This window comes from Helicoverpa armigera, chromosome 2, assembly GCF_030705265.1.
Source record: "Helicoverpa armigera isolate CAAS_96S chromosome 2, ASM3070526v1, whole genome shotgun sequence".
Lineage (NCBI taxonomy): Eukaryota > Metazoa > Arthropoda > Insecta > Lepidoptera > Noctuidae > Helicoverpa > Helicoverpa armigera.
The window spans coordinates 1,054,077-1,059,408 of record NC_087121.1 but is presented as its reverse complement, the minus strand read 5'-3'; positions in this window follow the sequence as shown (position 1 = coordinate 1,059,408).

Genomic DNA, 5,332 nt, shown 5'->3' with positions numbered 1-5,332 from the left:
ATTGACATTGTGACTTTATTGACATTGACGTTTGACAGCATACGCGTTTGGATATCTTCGGTTATTTGCGTGGCAATATTTTACGAACGCTGGCTTGTCTGTTTGTAGAAAGTAATTCAGAGTTTTTCCATTTATTAAATTGCACTATACATTTCTTTCAATTAAACAAAAATCTACCTTGATGCCTGATAAAAAAAGTAGTAGAATTTCTTTTTCTTATCCTATTTTCTGTCAATAAACTGAGAATGTATCCGAAACAAAATCTAACAGGGTATTTACGAAGCCAGCTTTGATTAAAACTGAAAAATATAAATCTTTTTACATTATGAATTAGCCTCAGCTAAAACTACGCTAAAATATAAACAAACAGGATCAGGAAAATAATTATAATTGCAAAAGAAATAAACGAAGTTATTAAGACTTTTTAAGAACTCTATCAAATAGGATGTTTTGCATATTTCAATAATTGCGATAAGATTGTTAACCCGCATAACTGCAAGGCCCAAATAACATACATGTATCATTAATTCGGTATAAAACTGGACAGGAGTAAACAATTCAACTATTAGTTATCATCATGCCATCTGGAAGTGGGTCGTGCGTGACGCTGGGATCCTGGTCTTGATAACCCAGTGTGTCACATTCCACCGATTGTAACTGGTTGATTTACCGGTAATATGCAGTAATGTTAGAGTGACATAACTAGGTGGTTTACACTGGCTTGAGATAGATAGAATAATGCCAAGAAACAAACAGTGCAAGTCTTATTAATTAATAACGTCAGTCGTTCGAAAATATTAGGTATTTTCCAAATCAACGTTGTGTTTGAAGGGAAGAATACCAACTTAATTCCTATTCATTTAGCCAAACTTTATACTAGAATATTTCATTCGGTGTACTCCTCAAAATGGGCACTAGGCGTAGCTACTCGTGTTTTAATAGTGCTTTCCTAAGGCGCCTGCGCCTATATTAAACGCAATCCGAGTTAACGCAGTTCCACAGAACGTATAGCGTATCATCGTAGTTACATGTTTCGAATAAAAGGTTTTCTTATAGGTAAGTATTTATTTTAGACAAGGCTAAATACTAAATACCAAGAATAATCGAATTTGGCATGGCATAGGATAGAAACCTCGACGCGTACGTAGCTTATTTTATCAACCAGTGCATTAACCGCGAAAAAAGCTAGTCAGCCAAGATAAAGAGACGACGACCTTTGGAAATTAGAAAAATCTGTTAGTCACGTTAGTTAGATAAAGCATTGACCTGCCAAAGAATCCTAAGTAATTTATTATACAAGATGAGACATAATAAAGATAAATCTTTAAGTTACAGACAGAATTATCTCCATATCAGTTTCGAGATGTGTTATATGTATATGTTTGAAGTGTGTATAGGTATAGGTATGTTATAAGTTTAAATTAATAAACACTAAAAGGAAGCGAGTTTTCCTTGACGGTGACCCCCGCTATAAAAATTACTGCAGTTCGAACCAAAGACATCAAATAGACTGACTTTTTAGATTTAAATGGTTTGCAGACATGTCATCTGCAATATTAGACCTTCTTGTTTATACTATCTACCTAATGGGTGATTCTTTAATATAAACAACATCAGAAGTTATTGAAAAAACTCTTGCATTATTTACCTACGTTGGATTAAAAAAAACCTGCTGCCCACGATAATAAGATCAAAATGGCAAGGCAAAGTGTGAGTCGCGCAATTCCGCGGATAATTCCGAATAAACCTTTTGACATTGTTCCATATCCATCCATAGTTGTTATTTTATTTTATTGACTAAGCAATTGTTCCAGAAAATGCCATCATATTACGGTCAATATCAAATTAATAGTTACGTATGTTTGTTCCGTATTTATGACTCAATATTCTTTATCTCAAAATTATAAACATAGTGTTTTGTTTTTGTTATAGTAAAGTTTAGGAATATTCTGTAGTGTAGGTAGATGATTATTTCTAGAAAACATTTATGTCTATTGGTTTCGAATTAATTAAATGATTGTGAGGAATTAGCATTGATTATTATTGGTTTTAAATCCCTATAGTATAGGTATTTGAACTCTTATACCATGGCGCGTAACGGTGTCACCACGGTAACGCAATGACGTGAAGTAACATCTCGTCGCGTCACAAGCGTAAACACAAACAAAACATCTCCTGCGCTCACTGCGCGCCTGGTGCAAAGGTTCCGTGTGTTACATCAGACACACATGTAAATAAACAGCTGTCTCGATGTCTATTGTTCATGGTCTCTATGTCACAGCTACTAAGCTCGGAAATTGATGAAACATGTTGTACCTATGTACCTAACTTTTCCTTCGAATAAAATAAAAACGACAAATTACATTGCTATATATCCATCTAATAAATCTAAAGGAGCGTCTAAAATGCTATTGGTTAGGAAGGTAGATAAGTACTAAAAATCATGATAAGTATCAAAAAGGCATTTTACACGTGCACAAGAACTGAATAAAACAAGTAAGTCCATTCAAAAATTTATTAAATGTCAACAAGTATGTCGTGGTCTAATGAATAATGTGATATCTAAATACATATTTGCCACTTTTTTTTAGGAAATAGTTAAAGACTTCCAGTAAATGATGATTTGACTTTCAGTCAAAGATTCCCCAGTTACCTACTTATATTACTAACTAAATATCTTTAATAACATTTAATGCCATGGATTTCCGCAAAGATTTAAACGCCTAATTAGATAAATTTAACTTTTTCCAAACCAAAATCTACTGCCAAAAATAAAGGGTAAATCTACGGTAACAATTCTTTCGTTGAGATTCCAATTAAAAATATTGGATAAAAAATAACAACAAGTCTACAGTTGCATACGATTTTATAAATACAGTTTTACATTAATCAATAAATCCATATAAAAAGGTCAGTTCTCTCTAATTTATTTATTTATTATCTAATGCAAGCCGAGTGTTTGTTGCATCAGTTTTGCTTCTATTCATCAAATTTCTACAAGATCGCCCGCGCCTTCACTTTACGCATTTATTTACATTTCGATACGCTACTTGTAAAACGATAGCTTATTTCATCAGATTACAAGAATTTTATGGTGTTCCCATTTCTACATGTGGTATTATTATTGAGTGTGATTGTGGCTATCTTTTTCATATTTTGCAAATGAAAATCTCCAATTTTGTACCTAAATGAAAAATTCTACATTTTAAGGAAAAATATTTTTCACTTCCTAATTTTTAGGTGATTGTGTAGGTATGGGGTTCATAGTAGCCTACGTCTAGTCTCTACATAGGAATATTCTTCATTTCACCTATGCTGTTACTCTCGACACAGTCAAAAATATAATAGAGGAACTGCAGCATATTTGGAATACTGCAGGTAACTTGGAATACTTCGATATCTAAATATATATAAACGCCATATGAGTTTTTATGCCGTAAACATAACGTCAAACGATAAACAAAGCCATACAGCATTAAAAACAGGACGCCATCTTGACATTTCGGCTACCAGCCACCAGCGAACGAAACGCCTGATTTGAAAACTTTTTCGGTAAGAATGCAATCAGTGGTAATCATTTGCTGTAACACTCTAAATCTTTATTGTAATTATTTCAATTGCGGAGTGACCTTGTTAGTTTAAGATATTACTATGATTTTGTGAATATTTCTAGAATAAAAAATTTGACATGCAATTTTAAGTTAGGTTGGTGTGTTGTTAATTTGGAATACCGTGTTTTTTTTTGCTTTTCAGTTTTTTTGGGAGTCGGTTTTATTTATTTGTAAGTTTCTTTTTTTGTAAAGAGCCAATGACTATAAAAATATTAGAATTCTATTAGTTTCTAAGAAAAAGTGTTAGCAATTTTCAAAGAAAAAAAAATGAATATAATTTGGAATACTATATGGGACATTTCACGTGAAGCGGACAAGGAAAATAAAGTGAGGTTCTGAAAATCGACCACATTCGGCCCATTTGTACTTCTAGTAGGTATGAATGTGTACGCAAAATATTTTTTTTGTATAGTGTATATTTACCAAGTTATAGGTTTCAAAAGAATTGTCGTTGATTGGTACTACAATTTTTCGAAAGTAATTTTTCGAATATAACAAATCTACTAAAAAATATTTTACATAGCGATACATATTAAAAATATACTGTTCTTTTTGACAGTAAAAAAAAATTCAAAAATTAAAAAAAAATTGATGGCCAAAACCGGAAGTAAACTTTTCAAACCAGAATTACAGTCACTTCGACCAATTAAAAAAAAAAAAAAAATTTTTCAAAATATAGCTTAAACGATAATGAAAGTACACTAGAAAATTTAAAATGGGATCTCTATTAGTTTAGGCGGTACGTTGAATAATATACACCCGCATCGCAAGGGGCGTCATATGTAGCACTTGCAAGGTTGAGCAGTTTGCGCGATATTGCAACTTTATTAATATTCTATATCGTTTTAGCGTATATTTAACCTCATTTAATGATATGAAATAAGTTTTATTAATTTTTATTAATATAATATAAAAATAGGGAAATTATAAGTGTAGCCACAAAATTATTTATTAATTAGTTTTTACAACGCCAACTAAATATTCTATAGAAAGCTTCAAGTAAAGATCATCAATTATTGTAACTTGTCCTTCTAATTTATACATTGTCATCTAATTTACTAACTCGGCCGAAACATGTTATATAGCAATGTCGTATAACATGTTATGTTACTTAGTCTGCACCCACCTTTATGTAGTTATATTTTTATATTATATTAATAAAAATTAATAAAACTTATTTCATATCATTAAATGAGGTTAAATATACGCTAAAACGATATAGAATATTAATAAAGTTGCAATATCGCGCAAACTGCTCAACCTTGCAAGTGCTACATATGACGCCCCTTGCGATGCGGGTGTATATTATTCAACGTACCGCCTAAACTAATAGAGATCCCATTTTAAATTTTCTAGTGTACTTTCATTATCGTTTAAGCTATATTTTGAAAAATTTTTTTTTTTTTTTTAATTGGTCGAAGTGACTGTAATTCTGGTTTGAAAAGTTTACTTCCGGTTTTGGCCATCAATTTTTTTTTAATTTTTGAATTTTTTTGTCAAAAGAACAGTATATTTTAATATGTATCGCTATGTAAAATATTTTTTAGTAGATTTGTTATATTCGAAAAATTACTTTCGAAAAATTGTAGTACCAATCAACGACAATTCTTTTGAAACCTATAACTTGGTAAATATACACTATACAAAAAAAATATTTTGCGTACACATTCATACCTACTAGAAGTACAAATGGGCCGAATGTGGTCGATTTTCAGAACCTC